Raw genomic sequence first — 20,199 nt, 5'->3', positions numbered from 1 at the left:
TATTCAACCCACTACAGTCTGGCTTTGTGCCTGTTACTTTACAGATACTTAGAAACGGCTCTCACAGTCATTATGACTTGCAGTCATATGTTGGACTTCTCAATTATATTTGACCTAGGATCATTTTCTCCTTGAAATTCTATACTTCCTGTGTGTCCTAACACCACCTTCTCCTAGTTCTCTATGACCAGTTCTAGTATAAATATGTGCTGCATTTTACAGTGGAAGTAGGAGCAAGCAACAGATAATTCTGGCTTGTTCTCCCCCCCCCCCCTTATTTGTTAATTTTAGTAGTTGGGTCAAGAAACCTCAGGATCACAAACAAGAAAGCACTTCCTAACCAAAGTGAATATCTAAGTGTTTTGAGGACCTTATTTGTTATTTTCATTCACTTTATGTAGTAATCATACATAATATTTCTAATATAATATTTCATTTGATAAAAGATTGCTACCAACCTTGAAAGAGTTGCTGTCGACTCCCTGTCTTTACTTTAGTTCCAGCTCCTGTCTTATCTTGGACACTGTATTTTGACTTTCCTTCTATAGGGGTGTTGATACAAGAAAAATGAAAAAGTCAGGCATATTCTTTTGTGTGGATGCCATACCCAATCCACCACTGTCTCCTGTGAGTGGTTGCTGTATTGGTTTTATCCTGTTGCCTTTTGTACCGATGTTCTGCTTAAAGAGTAGTTTTTTCACTCAAAGGGGAATATTCCTCTTGAAAATGTGACACCCCGATTCAGTCGACACTAGTGAATTGGTTCTGTGTGAGGATAGCTCTTTTATGCCCCAAATGGTAACCTTCTCTTGGATGGTTACAGTGTCTTAGATGATACCTGCACCTTGGGGGTGTTTAGTGAACTCCTATGGTCTTTTCAAGAACTCTAGGGATTATTTATCCAGTGGGGGATAAATATGAGGGAGATGACTCTGTATCCCTCTTTAAGAGTCATCTTGAGTGAGATGTTTGTCCACTATCTATCACTGGCTTTAAGAAAACATCCAGAAGTTAGAACAGTCTTTGCAAATGAAAATCTTCAGGACAGAGACTGGATATAATCAGATGCTCCTTCCATGATGGCTCCTGAACAAAAATTTATGTATGAAATTTTTATTGTCTTTATTTATAGACAAGGAACTTCACTGAAAGATTATGATCTTCCCAAGGTTATTTACCTGATACTTGCATACCTGAGACCCAGCTCAGGAGATGTGAATTCAACTTCTGCCTACATTTCCTCCAAATTGTATAATTTTATTGCAGTAATAAATTTTTGAAGTTATGTATAAATCTTAAAAGAATTACCTCCAATTTTAAACATTTTCTAACATTTTAATATTCTGTAATTGGACTTAGTTCAATATAAGCAAATCTATAAACTAGAAACTCTGTATTTCAAATCTGTTAAAATGAAAAATGAAGTAAAATCAGCTCAATTACTTTAACTGGTGATCTCTAGCTAAGGAAGCATAAGCCCATATAATAAATCCCTCCAGGAGTTTGGGAATTTAGTTCAACATGCATGGTTAATTATTATATTATTTCCTGAATGTGTCTTTGATTTTTTGAGTATTAAATTAAACCACTAATAACATATTAAATCTGGGGAGGCAATTAGAAGAAAATAAATATAGATTAATAGAAGTTTTATGATGAATAAATGAGGAAAAGGAGTTAGACTTGAAGACAACAGAAAGGAGTAATACCAAGTATCTATGAATAAATAAAGGTAGATCCTAGGAAGAACATGGTGTCAATTTTATGAGTACTCATCTTAAAATAAGGTATTAACTTAAAATTCTCGACAGAAAAATAATTTAATCAAGTTTTGATATGAAAGCCTCATCATTTTAAGAATGGTTGAGTGACAGAATAAGCTTTTAGAGAAGAGGAGGGAATCTTATAATGTAAAATCCTTGAACTCAGGCTAATGGATGGGTTAATACTGATGACATCAATCCTATAATGCAGGAGAGTGGCTTAACTGACTTGCTGGGGAACATTACTGATTCAAATTATGTTCATCTGCTTGGAAATAATACTTTGGGAGAGTCTGGGCATCTGGAAATATAGTTTTGCTTTTTCAAATTATTCAAAATAAAAGATATTGCCAGAAACTCAAGTCATGCAATCAATGAATGGAAAAATCTTCATTTTGCTTTTAAAAAATGTTCTCATACTATATGTACTTCAATTTAATTTTCAGTAAGTTGTAGAGACTTCTGCAATATCATTTAAATTTTTGTGTCTTATGCCTAACAGCGTGGTTTTCCTATTTGCTAATTTTTGTGTGTTTTTTTTTTTTTTTTTTGGCCACAGTTCCATATTTCTTAAATGAGGTATCTATTTTAAAGAAACACCAGAAACATGTTTGCAAAATAGAGATATACCTTTCCTGATGCAAAAGACAAATTCTTGAAAGAATGCATGTAAACTCAGTTCTGGCTTAAAATTGTTTTTTGGCTAGCATTTTCTCACATTTCCACCAAAATATGAAATCAAAGAAGTTGAAAGAAAGTTTTATAGATTCGACTTTGGTCATGTAGTTAAAGAATACACAAACAAACCAATTGTTTAAAACTTATAAGAGTGCTATAAACGCATTAAAAAGAACACTCATATCCTTTTTCAAAAAATTAGTTGTGTGTTTCACTTTATTAGATACTGTCAGTTTTACAAATGGTTGTACCATTCTATATCCACACTAGTAATATAAGTGTGTTTTATTTGTGCCACATTTTTGCTGGCATTAGGTATTGTCAGTCTTTTAAATTTTAGCTTATTGTGGTTTTAATTTGCATTTTGCTAATAAGTAAGCTTTAGGCAACTTTCCATTGCTTATTGTCCATTTGAATATCTTCTAAAGTCACTGTTTAAATCTTTGTTCCATTAAAAATATTTTAGTCTTTATTAATATATTTGTAGGAGTTCTTCATATAATGTAAATGAGTTCTTTGACAGATACCTATATTGTTAATATTTTCTCCTTGTCTTTGGTTTGCCTTTACACTTTCTCTTTTTTTAGTTTTTATTTTATACTGTAGTATAGTTGATAACGGAGAAGGCAATGGCACCCCACTCCAGTACTCTTGCCTCGAAAATCCCATGGACGGAGGAGCCTGGTAGGCTGCATTCCATGGGGTCGCTGAGGGTCGGACACGACTGAGCGACTTCACTTTCACTTTTCACTTTCACGCATTGGAGAAGGAAATGGCAACCCACTCCAGCGTCCTTGCCTGGAGAATCCCAGGGACGGCGAAGCCTGGTGGGCTGCCATCTATGGGGTTGCAAAGAGTCGGACACGTCTGAAGTGACTTAGCAGATAGTTGATTAACAATTTTGTGTTAGTTTCAAGTGTACAGCAAAGTGCTTCAGTTATATTTCTACATGTATCTATTCTTTTTCAAATTCTTTTCCCATTTATTATAGAATATTGAGCAAAGTTCCTTAATAGGTCCTTGTTGGTTATCTGTTTTAAATATAGCAGTGTGTACATGTCAGTCCCCAACTCCCTTTGTCCAGAGACCCAATTCAGCTTTCTTCAACTGTTTCAGTTATATTCTTTTTAGCCGAAGAATCCAGTCTAGGATTATGTGTTCCACCTGGTTATGCCTTTTTATTCTCTTTTCTTGAAAAACGACTGTTCCCCTTGTTTCCATGATCTTGACATAAATTTTAAGAGTATAGATCAGTGTTCTCTTTATTATCCTTCACTTTGGGCTTGTCTAATGTTTCCTCATGATTAGACACAGATTACATATTTTTGTTGGTGTGTCACAAAAGCGATGCTGCTTCCTTTCCATTGCATCTTTACAGGTAGCATACAATGTTAGTTGTCATTCCTGGTGATTATATTTTTATCACTTGGTTACAGTGGTTTATCTTACAGGTTTTTCTGCTGTGGAGATGCTTCTTTTCCACCATGTATTTATGAAGATTTTGCATGGAGAAGATATTTTGACATACATGAAAGTCCTATTTCTCATCCTCTTTTCACCCGCTAGTTTTAACATCCATAGATATTTTATGCATGAGTTAATTATTGCTGTGATAGTGATTACAAGGAGAAGGCAATGGTACCCCACTCCAGTACTCTTGCCTGGAAAAATCCCATGGATGGAGGATCCTGGTGGGCTGCAGTCCATGGGGTCGCTAGGAGTCGGACACAACTGAGCGACTTCACTTTCATTTTCACTTTCATGCATTGGAGAAGGAAATGGCAACCCACTCCAGTGTTCTTGCCTGGAGAATCCCAGGGACGGGGGAGCCTGGTGGGCTGCCGTCCCTGGGGTCGCACAGAGTCAGACATGACTGAAACAACTTAGCAGCAGCAGCAGTGATTACAAATGGCAATTTTCTGGTTTCATAATTATTTCTATAGTATTAGTTGGCATTCTACTGTAAGGTAGGGATTTTTCTTCTTTTTTATTTCTTCATGTATTGATTGATCTTTATGTAGACATACAGATTTCTGTTTTTCTTTATGTGTTATGTTTTACATAATTCTAAAATAAAATCAAAATTTTAAATAACTAAAAATAGAAAACAAAATGAAGCACATTGATCTAGATTTGTACCCTGTGGTAGATAACACAAACATAGGGGCTGTTTCAAGTGACTTTAAAATGGAGTAATGTGACTATTAAGTCTTTGTATGATATCTTAAGGTTTAAAAGAACATCTCTCCCCAGTACTTTAATAGTTGTGTTGTGGATGGCAGTATTGGTGGTTATGATGGCTATTGTGTATATAATATGGAATAAAGCCAACAAGTCATTGTTTCCAGCTCTGTCCTCTGAACAGTTTGAGGGCAACAGCAATGAGCATTCCAAATATCATTTCCCATTAAAATAAATCAGGGCTCCTTGGAGAATTAGTAATTCTAAGACTGAGGCAAGACATATCCATTATGAATTTTGAACAACTTGTCACATCAGAAGGCAAGAATAACTGCTAGGGTCATACTCAAAGGACTCAGAAGCCATTAGGACACCAGCTCTTGGAAAATAGCAAAGCAGGCAATAGAAATATAGGGATGGGGAGGTGAATCGAAAGGACACATGATACTCTGGGAAGTTTAGTTCCAATATGTTAATTATTCTCCAGAGGAGTAGAACCTGAAGAATCTCCATATGTGAGAAATTGTGTACTTCATTGAGTTTGAACACTGGTGATTAGGTAGTGAAATTATAAATATACACTAACAAATTTCATTCATTTCAGTTCAGTCGCTCAGTCATGTCCGACTATTTGCGACCCCATGAATCGAAAGAATGAAGGGATGGAGCCAAAGCAAAAACAATACCCAGTTTTGGATGTGACTGGTGATAGAAACAAGGTCTGATGCTGTAAAGAGCAATACTGCATAGGAATCTGGAATGTCAGGTCCATGAATCAAGGCAAATTGGAAGTGGTCAAACAGGAGATGGCAGGAGTGAACGTCGACATTCTAGGAATCAGCAAACTAAAATGGACTGGAATGGGTGAATTTAATTCAGATGACCATTATATCTACTACTGTGGGCAGGAATCCCTTAGAAGAAATGGAGTAGCCATCATGGTCAACAAAAGAGTCTGAAATGCAGTACTTGGATGCAATCTCAAAAATGACAGAATGATCTCTGTTCGTTTCCAAGGCAAACCATTCAATATCACAGTAATCCAAGCCTATGCCCCAACCAGTAACTCTGAAGAAGCTGAAGTCGAACATTTCTATGAAGACCTCCAAGACCTTTCAGAACTAACACCCCAAAAAGATGTCCTTTTCATTATAGGGGACTGGAATGCAGAAGTAGGAAGTCAAAAAACACCTGGGGTAACAGGCAAACAAATTTCACTAGAGCATACCAAATGAATTGCATGTTTTACACACTGGAAACTGGGTTAGGTACTGTCCTAATAATGATAGGGCTTCCCAGGTGGCTCAGTGGTAAAGAATCTGCCTGCCAGTGTAGGAGACACAGAAGACACGGGTTGGATCCCTGGGTTGAGAAGATCCCCTGGAGGAGGAAATGGCTACCCACTCCAGTATTCTTGCCTGGAGAATTCCATGGACCAAGGAACCTGTGGGCTGCAGGCTGTGGGTTTGCAAAAGACTCAGATACAGCTGAGCAACTAAACAACAGCTGTCCTATTATATCCTATTTTCCATATCATTGTAAGTCTGAGAGGATTCCACACTTTTAGAAGAATAAACAAGCAAACAAAAGAAAAAAAAAGAGAAGAAACTCATGCTTGTCTCTTAACAAATATCAGATCTAGAAACCTTATCCTCATCCCAAGATGATTAAATAGAAATATCCAATGTTCTTTATCAGCCATATTATAAAAGAAAAAAGTGACATTAATTTTAATAATATATCATATTTAATATTTTTAAAATACCATTTCAACATGTAATCAATGGAATAATTATTAATGAGATATTTATATGTATATTTTCTAGTATTAGGTCATCCATATCTGGTATATATTTCACATTTATAACACATCTCAGTTCAAGTTAGCCACATTTCAGATGTTGAGTAGTTCTTTGTGGCTTGTGGCTTCTGTATTACACAGCACAGATCTAGATGAAACTTCAGTCAACATGGGTTCTTAATAATGGTAATGAATGGAGACCACAGTTGGCCTGAATTGAACATGAAATGTGAAAAATAAGCTGTGATTGGTTGAAATCATTGAGATTCTGGGGTTCTTTGTAGCATAGCATAGTCTTGTTGGTCTTAATTGCTACACTGTGCTTAGTAGCTCAGTCATGTCTGACTCTTTGCGACCCTATGGACTATAGCGCGCCAGGCTGCTCTATCCATGGGGATTCTCCAGGCAAGAATGCTAGAGTGGGTTGCTATGCCCTCCTCCAGGGGATCTTCCCAACCCAGGGATTGAACCCAGGTCTTCCACATTGCAGGTGGATTCTTTACTGTCTGAACCACCAGGGAAGCCAGTTTATCCTAATTAATACAACATACATGTATAAAAAGTATTTTAATAACAGTGAAATATGTATTTCTATATATTTCAAATTTTATATCATAAGCATTGAATAGGTGAAGAAACAGTCAACAAAGACTTTAAATGCAAAATCTTGTTTTCCAGAGGGATTGTGTTCATTATGTGAGGAATTATCTTCAGATTAGGGTAAGGGGGATAAAATTTATAATCAATTAAAAAAAAAAACTTTTGTGTTTGGAAATTTACTTCCTTAAAATGAATCTTGCTATATGATGGCAGTTACTATTACAGTCTATGAAGCATTAACACATGCGAAATGTGCTAAGGAAATTAAGTAAAATCAGGGGGGAAAAAGTACTTTTTTCTTTCATAAGAAATGATGACAACAAAACCCAACCTTACCCTCCAACGTGAAAAGGAAAGCTCCTTTAGCATTCTTGTTTGCCACATGTACAACTTGCTTAACAAAAATTCATAGGACAAAATTAATGAGAAGCACTTTTATATTCTAGTATTTTACCTAGCAATCATATGATTTTGACTCTGTTATTGTGAAGAAATGTAAAAGGAGATTAAGAACTACTTGTCTTGCTCTCTAAAAGATAAGAGGTAATACATATCCTATCTATCATGTGTATATGTGTATAATATATATGTATCTATCATGTTTATAATATATAGGTATACATAGGTACACTTTAGCTTTAGTTACTCAAAAGCTAAACTGATTGTTATTAGCAAATTTATAAATCATTGATCATGAATGTGAATCTTAGTATTTATATTTTTCTTTTGTTAATGTCAACAGTTATGTACATAATGTGTACATCATATGCATATGTTTTTTATGTGAAATAGATATATCAGGAAAAAATTAAAAAGAGAACAATTGTGATATAAAGAAAAAAACAGGATAAGAGACAAAGTTATGGACAAGATGAATGGACAAAAATGTATGTCATATAGTCCTGTACAACAACAAGTAGGAAGAAAATTTGTTTCTGAATTACCTCTTAATGATGAGAGCAAAGAAAGGAACAAAATTGATAACATGTTTCAGAATGTTAATAAAATAGGAGCAGTACTTTATTCTGGATAATACTGAAAAACACTTCTCATATGAATTCTCATAAATGTGCTATAGTGTAGAACATTAAGAGCTCTAAAAAATAAATATGTTAGCAAATATCAAGTATTAGTTTCTTGTTTGCCTTGTGAAAACTGATTGCAAAATATAAAATTGCATTTTGCTAAAAAAAAAGGCTCTACAAAATACATTTTTGACATTAATGTAAGACAGTGCTGATGTTAAAATTCATGTTCAGGTTTTGTGACTCATGGATTTGTCAGTACTTTTTGTTTAAATTTTGAGTGACTAAGCAGTGCATTCTCAAAACACTGAGCATCTCGCTAACAAATGAGAAACTATGATTCAACAAGGACAAATCTTCCTTGGATTTCATTAAAATGATTTTATTATACAGTGTATCACTAGGAACTCATTACAACCTTGTCTCATCTGTATGTCACTAGCCTAAGGCTATATCATAAACCCAACTCTGTGGATATAGACTCATATTTGTTCAAATTTTATAGATATCCAAGACCCAGTGTGCTATATTGATAGACCCTTAATAAATATTTCATTGACTGATTGAATTGCTGATTGCCGTTCACCCCCTTTACCTTCACCCCTGCCTCTGCTCTTTTTTCTCTTCATGTTCCAGAGTCAATTATTGACTTATATTCTGAGCTCTTAGCTTTCCAGTCTGTGCTGTTAAATATAGGTTTGCCTTTATTTTTCTGTCCCTCCTTCTCCATGCCTCTGGTTCTGTTTTCCTCTAGATGGTAAGTTTCTCCTAAACATGGTCTGCCTTAACACATGCCTTTAAAACTATAGTTGATAAACCATAATTTGATGACGGATTTGGTGTTAATTGTGATGTAGTTTCTCACTGAAGTAATATAGTACTTGTGTTTTTAAAGGTATTTGATGGGGAAATTCCATTATATTGAAATAAATAATGGGAATAACCATTTATCAGTAGAGCTAACCTCTGGAGTGGAGAAGCTACAAAAGCATTACAATTTACCTGGTGTCTGGAGGCCTGGCCATTTTACCTAAAACTTTGTTCATGTGTGGTTTTTTGAAAACTGCTTTAGAACAAGTTTCTGGTATTATTTTACTTGCGAATTCACTTGGATATTTGGGAGGGAGGTGGAAATTGACTCAGAATGTTGGAACTTATTTTTGTTGGTGATTAAATGATTATATATTTATTTTATCTTAATTGTTTCTCCTAAAAGACAAAAACTATTGCTCAAGGAAATAAGCATATTTTCAGAACATATTAAAGCCACTTGTGGAATAAGTTAAGCATCCCTATTTGAACTACTTAAAAGGCAGATTGTCTTTAACATGAGTGGGTTTTGTCAGAACCCTATGATACAGGGTTTATGCAGAACTGAGAATAACTACTAAATGTTTGAAAGAATAAATAATTAAAATTTTTTATAAAAACAACAGAAAGTTGCAAAAGTATATCATTTTTCTTAGGCATTGCAAGTTTGCTGTTAGATTAGATTTGATTATAAGAAATGCCAATTTATTAAATATTTATCACTTTTATTTAATTTTAAATCCATCTATATCTGCAATTGTGGAAATCTAGTGTTTCAAGATACCAAAACCTTGGGGGGAAATCAGAATGGAAAATTGTAATGAGATAAAATTATTTTTAATATGTTACCTATGATGTTTTAAATGCTAGTCTCAAGTACCACAAGAGTTCTAAATTTTTTCCAAGAATGTCTAATGCTGTACAGCCTAAATGATAACTGTGGATTATAATAAAAGGATGGAAAGCAATACTAATACTAATTAATATAGAACTGAATGTTGAATACAATAATAATGTGAGCTGATTTTCCTAAGTTTCAAAATATTTTTGTATAGATGTAGTTGTTGAACATGTCTAGGGTGGATGGATTTTTCCATGAAATTAACTAAACCTGGGTTTCTAGTGGACTTTTCATCTTGTCTTGCTGGGAGAAGAGCTCTGGGAGATGCTTATTCTTTTACAGGGATGACACAGTCACCTGAAGTCATGCTTTGGTGGACATACAAGTTTCACCATGATTATCATTAACTATGTCAGAATAATATCTCTTCCTCTTTCCGCAAGTATCTATAGCCCCTTAGCACTAGTTTCTCTTAAATTCACTAGACATTGTGGATAATTTCTGAGTTGCAAAGGCATGGAAGACTTTAAGTTTTATTTTTTAATTGAAGTATAGTTGATTTACAATGTTATGTTAGTGTAGAGAAAAGTGATTTGAAGATATATATATATATATAGTTCTCTATTATGGCTTATTACAGGAGATTGAATATAGTTCCCTGTACTATACAACAGTACCTTATTGTCTGTCTACTCTAAACCTTGTAGTTTGTATCTGCTAGTCCCAAATCCCTAATTTATCCCCCTGACTCCCTTCCCACTTTGGTAACTGCAAATTTGTTTTCTATGTCTGTGAGTCTGTTTCTTTTCTGTAAATAAGTTCATTTGTGTCATCTTTTTTAAAAGATTTGATTCACATATAAATGATAATGTATGATATTTGCCTTTGTCTGATAATCTAGCACGATAATCTCTTGGTCCATCCAGTGTTGCTGCAAATGGCATTGTTTTCTTATGTTTTATGGTTGAGTAGTATTCCATGTTGTATGTATACCACATCTTCTTTATCCATTCATCTCTGGATGGACATTTAGGTTGCATCCATGGGAAGAGTGTTTTACATCACTTGTTAATTTCTCATGCCCGAGTCAGAAGAGACCAGCGTTCACTCTTCATCTCTCTCTGTTCTCTAGCACCCTGGCTCATTCTTCTCAGTCATCCTGCCTACTAGCGTTACTGCAGGAAAAGACTGCACAGAGTAAATGGATATATCGTCAAAGACTCGGGAAGCTTTCTAGTAAATTTAGCAAATCTATTCCTGAGTTTTGGCTGTCTTATTCTTGTGTGAAGAAGCCAAGGTTTTCCCACCGAAGAATTGAGTCACTTTCTTGAATTAACAGGAATGATATCTCAGATGACAACCTTTAAAAAAATTTCTTCCACATAAAACCTTTTCTTAACTTGTGGCCTCCTGAAAGGGAAATACATTTTTGGTTTGTGTGGACCTTGAAGTACATATATAGTCACACAAACACATATACACGTGCATACATAATATATATGTGTGTGTGTGTACCTTCATATATATTTTATATTGCCTTAGAAAATCCTGATTTGATACTATTTTATTGTTTGACCTTGAATATGTTGCTTAGCTTCTATGTCTTCAACTATAAAACATGTGTTTATGAGACTAAGAAAGATGGAAAGTACTTATTAAACTGTCTGATATCAGGAAATTTTTCAAAAAATGAATGGTACTTACTATGATACATTTTGTGGTTTATTAAATTTATACAATAATTCTAGCTCTGCTTACCACCCAGGATTTTCATGTGACTCACTTGAGATAATTGTGTGAAAGTATTTTATACACAGGGAAGTGTCAAACAAATGAAAGAAAACATTGTGATGAGTGCAATACATCAGAGGGGGGAGCTAAAAAAAATAAAATACAGCAAGCATAACACGGATGATACCATCATTTAGTCAGAATGGAGAAGAAAATTCTGACATCTGCTTCTTTGATAATAGTTTGCAAAATCTGCACAGTTTAACAATCTTAACACACCTTATAGCCCCAGTAATGTCCAAAGTAGCAAGAGTGGTGGTTCAAAGTATTATGACACCAATACAAAGGCAGCGCATGCCATGCTATCAGCAGATGACCCTTCCTTGTACTCTCATTTTTCTCTTTCATGATTAATCTAATGTCTATCACAGTGAAAAGAGAAGCACCATGGCAAGAGGATCTGGATGTCTTTATAATGGTTGAAGTCAGGCAAGTCCTTCTTTGCTAAGAAGAATTGTAAAACTGGCTGGTAACCTCTCATTGGGGGCTGGTGTTTTTTTCATTTGATTTTTATTGTATGTACTATAGAGATTTAAAATTGTACTAAAGAAAAGCGAAGTTGAAAATTGTGTAGCAATTTGGTGAGCACAAACTCTTGAAAAAAAGAGCAAGGAGAGTTGTATAGCCTCCCTATTTTATTTGGGCATTTTAGCTCTTTAATTTCTTAATGGACTACTTTTATAAATATCAGAATAATTCAGTTTCAGTTTATAAATACATTGTCTTGTGGTTCTTCTGAATTAAAATCAATGTAAAACAAAATATAAATTGCTCTCTTACCCTTTATTTTATACAGACTACATTTTTTATTTGAATTTTATTAAATGGGATTAAATGGTTAAAAAATTAAATAGATAAATGATTAAATAGTTAAATGCTTAAAATTTCAAAGAATGCCACTCATTTTATATGTTATACTTTTGGTATTGGTTGATGAGTATTGTTCAGTGTTTTTGAAAAGTTTTCATGTGCCAGGCACTGTGCTAAATGCTAAGGACTTAAGGATAAATAAGATATGTCCCATCACCCCCAGTGAGCATCTGAATTGTTCAGAGAGAGAGAGACAGACGAATAGACTAACAATTTTAATACAACGTGAGAAGTGAACTCTATATGCAACATTCTACTGGAGCACACTCTAGAAGAAGGAAAGGAAGTTCTTTCAGCTTTAGAAATTTAAAGAGAACCCAAGAAAAATGGTTTTTCAGCAAAACAAGAGGCCTCCTGGGTGGGTAGTAAAGGGGTATTCTGGGTGGGAGTTATCTGAAGCTGAAAGAACAGCTTAATGGAGTTAAGAGTACACAATTTAATGAGGAGGAAAGAAGAAGTTCATGTTGGATGGAATAAGCACGGACTTATTAATGAAGAGAATTGACTGTTTTCCTCAGGGATCCAGGCTTATTCAGAAGATGAGGGAGGGGAGATGGTCCCTGGAGACGGTCCCAGAGCGTCCGTGGAGTGACACCCACGGATTTTCATTCAGGGAGCTCACTCAAGTAGGTATGCAGAAACAAGGGAAGTGGTTGGGAGCTGGATTTCACAGTGTCCTTTCGGCCACTGTGAGTGCTTTAGATTTTATTCTGAAATGAAGATTCTGAGTAGATGAGTGGCATCAGCTATATCGGATTCAAAGGAGAGTTCTATCTCCTTGTAGAGAGTAAACCGTGGGTAAGGAAGTCAGGGCTACCAGGTAGGGGACTAAAGCACCTGTCCAGCACAGAGGTGTTGGTGGCTTGAACAATTGTTGTAGTGTTGGTGAAGGTGTGAGCAGGGTTTGTTTTATAGGATATACTTAGAATGCAGAGCTGAGAGCATTTTCTACTGACTTTAACAGGAAAGTAAAAATTCAAGGTTTCTGGCCCAAGCAATTGGGAAGAATGAGCTGCTGGTCCTGGGGAGGCTGAAGAGACCCTTTCAGGAAAAAAAAAAGGGTGATGTCATATGTTCTGCTATAACTTTGCTAAACTGAGCTGCCTGTAAGCATCCAAGTGGAAATTATAAGTAGGGAATTATATTTATGAGACTGTATTTGGAGGAAGAATCTGGTTGGAAATATAGACTTGGGAATTGTCAGCATATAAATTTATTTTAAACCGTGGCGATGGATCATTTTCCTGGGGAGTGAGTGTATATTGAGCAGATGAGTCAGAGAACTGAGTGCTGTGGCACTCCACCATGCGGTGCTTGGAAATAAAAAGAGGATCTGGCAAAGGAGCTTGAGAAGTAGCTAGTGCTGCTGGCAAGAGGAGAACCACATGTTCCGCAAATCAAATGAAAAAAAGAATGTTTCAGAAAGGAAAGAATGAAACTATTGTATTAAATGTTATTGATCAAGAGAGGAAATGAAGAAATGAGAAGAAACCATTTGAGTTTAAACTTGCAGATTATTTGTGACCTTGACCAGTTCAATTACGTGGTGGGGACAAAAGCATGATTCAAATAGGTTCAAAAGAAAATTGGGAAAAGTGGAAGAAGAGAGAATGAGAAAAGAAAAAGTGGAGATTAAGAAATGTTTGTTCTAAAGATAAGAGTGAATAGGGACAGTGAATGGACGGTTATATGGGGGCAAAAGAAAGTTTTTAGTTTATAAGATGGAAGATAATAGAGCTTGTTTGTGTGTTAGTGAAAATTACCCTGACAAGAGTACAAAGTTGATAATGCAAGAGATAAAAATTTTTAATTTTTATTAAAAATTAATTTTTTTAAAAAGGTCTTTAATCAAAATACCTTGAGGATATGAAATCCATTATAAAATGGAATTTAGTGTTAGACAGGAGCTTGGACAAATTTATCATTGTGACAAAAGGGAAAATGTATACAGGTGCAGATGCAAGTGTATTGGTCTACTTGGTGGTGGTGGTGGTTTAGTCGCTCAGTCGTGTCCAACTCTTGTGACCCCACGGACTGTAGCCCACCAGGCTCCTCTGTCCATGGGATTCTCCAGGCAAGAATACTGGAGTAGGTTGCCATCTCCTTCTCCAATTGGTGTAGTTGGATGGTTGCAAAACAAATGAGAAATAATGGTCCAGATCAAGTCACTGCTTGGAGACAGAAGTATACAGGTTCAGAGGATACTTGGAAAGCAGTATGGATGGGACTTCATGCTTATTTTAAAGTGGAAGATGAGAGAGAAATCTCTTAAAGCTATCTCATAAATTGATCATCAAATAAATTATAAATCAGTTAGTCTAATCTGAACAAAAGATAAAGATTCATGTGTCACCAATTATGGAAGATAAAAATGAGCTAATGGAGGATACATTACATATTTTGTATATTTTCAATGTGGGACTTTCTTATGCATATTGCATTCAGAAGCATGAGTGCAGGCATGAAGCATGAGAACTTTGACAGAACAAGGTTCAGGGTAGAAAGAGGAGATAACAGAGTAGAGAGAAGGACAGCTTTTTAAAGCCCAATTTGAGAGCCCAGATGGATGGATAATATTTCATTAGAGAAAAGGAAGCCACTTCCTTCTGAGGTTGTAAAGAGTTTGAGAGGGGTAGATATACATGTATGTTTAGTAGGGAAAGAAGTAAGGGCCTTAAGGTAGTTCCTAACTTACAATTTCTACTTTCTGTTTGTCATGGATAAGAAATGATGGAACACAGACCTCCTGAGGCATGGGAGGTGGTTAGATGCTTGAATAGTGCTTTGGAAAGTGGTAGGAGGGGCAAACCAAGTAGAATTTAAAGACGACATATGTGCTGCTGCTGCTGCTGCTAAGTCACTTCAGTCATGTCCGACTCTGTGTGACCCCATGGACGGCAGCCCACCAGGCTCCCCCGTCCCTGGGATTCTCCAGGTAAGAACACTGGTGTGGGTTGCCATTTCTTTCTCCAATGCATGAAAGTGAAAAGTGAAAGTGAAGTCTCTCAGTTGTGTCCGACTCTTAGCTACCCCATGGACTGCAGCCTACCAGGCTCCTCCTACCATGGGATTTTCCAGGCAAGAGTACTGGAGTGGAGTGCTATCACCTTCTCTGACATATCTGCTAACGAGTGCCAAAGAACTGATGCTTTCTAATGTGATGCTGGAGAATACTCTTGAGAGTCCCTTAGACTGCAAGGAGATCAAACCAGTCATCTTAAAGGAAATCAACCCTGAATATTCATTGGAAGGACTGGTGCTGAAGCTGAAGCTCCAATACTTTGCCTGATGCTAAAAGCCAACTCACTGGAAAAGAGTCTGATGCTGGGAAAGATTGAAGGCAAAAGGAGAAGGGGGTGGCAGAGGATGAGATGGTTAGATAGCATCATTGACTCAATGGACATGAATTTTAACAAACTCTGGGAGACAGTGGAGGACAGAGGAGCCTGGTGTGCTATAGTCCACGGGATCGCAAAGAGTCAGACGTGACTTAGCAACTGAACAGCACCAGTCTATATGACTGTGTGGTCATTTTTAGCAGGATTCACAGCCTGGGAATAAGAATAGAAATGCTATTGCGGGTGGGGATTCCCGTGGATAAGGATTTTAAGAATAACAGAAATGCAAGCATGTGAAGGAGGAAATGAGAGTTAATGTTACCGATTATTAAATTCTGTTATATAACAGACACAGTTCTCACTATCTGACCAGACCTTACCATACATTTCTGAGCCTATAGTAAATTTACCCCAGTAGCCATGCTTAGAAGATGTAATGTGACCTTTTCCTGGCCTCAGCTAATTGTTCGCAGAAAGGTACCTGGTTCAGAGGGAGCTTGTCCAGAGACTATGTAACACAGAGTAATCGCCACGTCTCCCAATCAACTGATAATCAAAGGGGATTACATCTTCAACCTTAATTTTCTTGTGCAGTGTAAGGTAACATGTTCACAGGTTCTAGTGATTAGGATGTGGACCTTTTTGGGGACCCATATTTTGCCTACCTCAGTGTCATAACACGACTTGGTTCAGTTCAATTGCTCAGTCTTGCCTGACTCTGCATGGGACCCCATGGACTGCAGCACGCCAGGCTTCCCTGTCCATCTCCAACTCCCAGAGCTTGCTCAAACTCATGTCCATACAGTTGGTGATGCCATCCAACCATTTCATCCTCTGTTATCCCCTTTTCCTCCTGCCTTCAATCTTTCCCTACTGCCTTCAATCTTTCCCAGCATCAGGGTCTTTTCCAATGAGTCAGTTCTTCACATCAGGTGGCCAAAGTATTGGAGTTTCAGCTTCAGTCCTTCCAATGAATATTCAGGACTGATTTCCTTTAGGATTGTCCTTGCAGTTGAAGGGACTCTCAAGAGTCTTCTCCAACACCACAGTTCAAAAGCATCTATTCTTTGATGGTCAGCTTTCTTATGGTCCAACTCTCACATCCATAACAAGACTACTAACTGAAATCACTCTATTCCTTGAGATCTTGTAAGATTGAGTAAAAATGATTCGACAGCATGTGAATACTTTAATGTATTCTCTTAAGATTCTCTGCAAATTTTTGTAGAACTTACATTTTTATTGTTATCTCTAGTGCTGAGCTATATTCCTTCTGAAATACTTCACAATCCCAGTCTTTCTGTTACTGTTTTGTACCATGCCAGACAAAATGGGAAATGTGATTTCTGGCATTGAGGGTGGAGTTCAGGGGAGGGGTGATAGATACAATTAAATAAAAATGTCAGTCTCAAGCTTTTGGGTACAGGAGCCTTTACCAAAGATCAGATAAAGTGGAGGATTGTGCCACGGGCACAATAGTGGCAATTTATATAGCCAATACCAAATATTTTAAAATTGAATATCCTTAGTCTTAAAAATTATTTCATTCACTCCATTGTAGGGGCTTTTTACAATTGTTTTCCATTGGCAGTGTCATCCTACAAAGGTTTCTTGACTTTGAAAATCTGCTAGTGCTTTTCCCTTCTCATTCCTTCCTCTTTATTCAATTTTAAAAAAAAAAAGAAAGAAAAGAGAGAAGGAAAGCCTTCTTACCTCTCTATTCCTCAACCGGTCCTCTCTTTCTCTCTGTTTTTTTCTTATTCTGAGGCTAGTTCTTGTTATGAGGCTGTTTTTTTTTTTTTTTTTTTTTTCTCTCCCTAAATTAAAAATATTGGTAAAGTGATTCTTAGATATCATAGTCAAGTTTTAAGCATATGTGAATATTATGGAAACTCCTATCCCACTTGAGTAAGTGGTAGATTTTTGCAGCTCTAAAAGTCTTCAATTCTGAGTTAATTTGCTGCTGATCTAATAACCCTCATAAGTCAAACGGTTGTTGATCAAGGTCAGTCTAATTATAGTAGATCTTCTGCTGGAAATATTTAAGACAAAGGATAATTTCACTTTTACTCCTGTGTGGTGTTACAGACACTGTATTTAACTTTATGTATAATTGACTTTTTGTACTTTATATGTTCTTTAGTAATGGAACAAAAATTGCAAGTTTTAAAAGGATTTCATGTTACAAAATACAAATGTATTTCAAAAATGACATTAAATACTTGCTGTTTAGAAGGCATTGTTCTGAAGAAAGTTTTATCCTTGTAAAAATTTCTCTATAATAAAATATTTATATTGTTTGAATATTATAACTTCCATGTCAAGAAATGTAATTAATGAAAATTAGGAGAAAAATTCAGAGTAATTATTATTCAAAAGGTTACAGTGAATTCTTATGTAATACAAAGTACTTAGGATTAAATTCATTATTGGATTGCATTCTAACTATAGATAGGACCCATATATTGTGAATGGTAGTGGGGTAATTGGGAGAAGTGTAAATAATCATAACCTTACATATTGTCTCAGCATGTCATATACTCCCTTTTGAAAACTTACCAGTAGTGCTCACTTCTACTTTCAAGAAATTATCTTCAAGATACTTCTGTTGTTTGATATTACCAGGTAATTCCATCATGTTACTGAATCTTGATGAGGGTTTGGGGATATCATTATGGTAAAAGAATCATAGGGTAGGGGAGAGGGATGAATTGGGAGATTGGGATTGACATATATAGACCACTGATACTGTGTATAAAATAAATAACTAATGAGCACCTACTGTATAGCTCAGGGAACTCTAACCAGTGCTCTGTAGCAACCTAGATGTGAAGGAAATCTAAAAAGAGAGGATACATGTATACATATGGTAGACTTCCCTCATAGGTCGGTAAATCATCTGCCTGCAGTGCAGGAGACCGGGGCTCAATTCCTGAGTCAGGAAGATTCCCCTGGAGAAGGAAATGGCAACCCACTTCAGTATTCTTGCCTGGAGAATCCCATGGACAGAGAAGCCTGACAGGCTACAATCCACGGGATTGCAAGAGTTGGACACTACTTAGCGACTAAACCACCATGTATACATATAGCTGTACAGTAGAAACTAACACAACGCAACTCTACTATAATAAAAATTAACTAAAAAAATCATACGGTCTTAAGATTTCAGCACGAACAGTACTCCCAGAACCTCATGAGAATCAGAATCAGTCTTCTCCATAGCCCTCCAGAGGACCCGACTTGAGTGAAAATGTCCTGGACAATAGTGAGAAATTGGAGGTTTGTCTTTGCCATCCAACTTTCTCTTTTTCTCTGGTGTGCCTGACCTTGTGTCTCTAGAAGGCAACCCATTTTGCAGAATCACCACAGATTCAGTTCCTTTACCAGAGGTGCTTAAGCCATACCTTCAGGTTCACCTCTAAATCAAACTTCTACTCTCAAAGTGTTGTCAAATCTTCGATATCAGTAAACTTCAGGCAAGCCCAATTTATTTGCTTTTAGTATTCTTAAAGACTACTTTGGCCAAGATACAAATTGGTTTGGTGAATTCCTGAAGCACTCACCCATCCCTGTCACTTCTGCTTTTCTAAAGACTGAGAAAAATAGAGCCAGTCACTCTACTCTGTAACCAATAACTAAAAAGTCATTTCTGAGGGTATAAATAAAAATGAGAATATGATATTGTTTATACACTTTTATGGCAATTGAAAGAACACAAGAAGAAACTGAAGCTCCTATGTACTGGACAGTTAGCAAGTGTGAGATACCACATCTGTCTTATGACAGACACTATCGAATTAGGAAGGTAGAAGGTTGGTCTGGTCAGGCAACTGGCCCAAGGAAGGATCACAGCATTTTGCACTGTTTGAAGCTGACCCCAGAGAAACCTATAGCTTTTATTTTTCACACACTTCCATTCTAACTCTGTTATTCAGGGACATTTCCAAATATTGAAAAAAATAAATGAGTTGAATATGGTTTGTTTTACTTTAAAAATCAGCAAAGATAATTTTAAACTGACAATAACTGAGTATTTTTGTTATTATGAATGTTTTCTTTTCTCAGACAAACAGGATCATTCTAGTTCACTGCCTTAAGCATCAGACCAGGTGTTTAAATAAATGTAAGTCAATTTAAATATTTTAAACATTTTCTTAATGTTTTTGTTTGTTTTTGCATTTGGCATTTTTGAGGACCTAGAAAGTGGTATGAACACTCCTGAGAAAAATGCTCAGTTGCCTAAAATGTTGTGTTTAGAAACCTCCTAAAGCTTATCTTTATACCCAAGATTGAAAAATCTCTGAATGAGAGAACTGTGATAAGGGAGCAATCTAAATAATTTTGCAAGCATTGTTAGCAATTTTCAAATAAAATACTGTATTAATTTCACAGAAAGCAAAAAATTAAAAAAATTAGAACGAATTATTGAGAACTACACATTCTTGATAGAAGCATACATTATAAGAGGCTTTAAGTGGTTATAAATGATGACAAGGAAAGA

General features: G+C 36.0%; 1 pseudogene; it reads right to left on the bottom strand.

The window, feature by feature from the left end:
* The window catches only part of LOC109557938 (large ribosomal subunit protein uL22-like), a 100,765-nt pseudogene extending 82,429 nt beyond the window's left edge, over nucleotides 1-18,336 (bottom strand).
* Nucleotides 18,337-20,199: the final 1,863 nt, after the last annotated feature.

The sequence above is a fragment of the Bos indicus genome, chromosome 4 (assembly GCF_029378745.1).
Source record: "Bos indicus isolate NIAB-ARS_2022 breed Sahiwal x Tharparkar chromosome 4, NIAB-ARS_B.indTharparkar_mat_pri_1.0, whole genome shotgun sequence".
Classification (NCBI taxonomy): Eukaryota; Metazoa; Chordata; class Mammalia; order Artiodactyla; family Bovidae; genus Bos; species Bos indicus.
The sequence above is the reverse complement of the archived record's forward strand: the minus strand, read 5'-3'. Positions and strand labels throughout refer to the sequence as shown.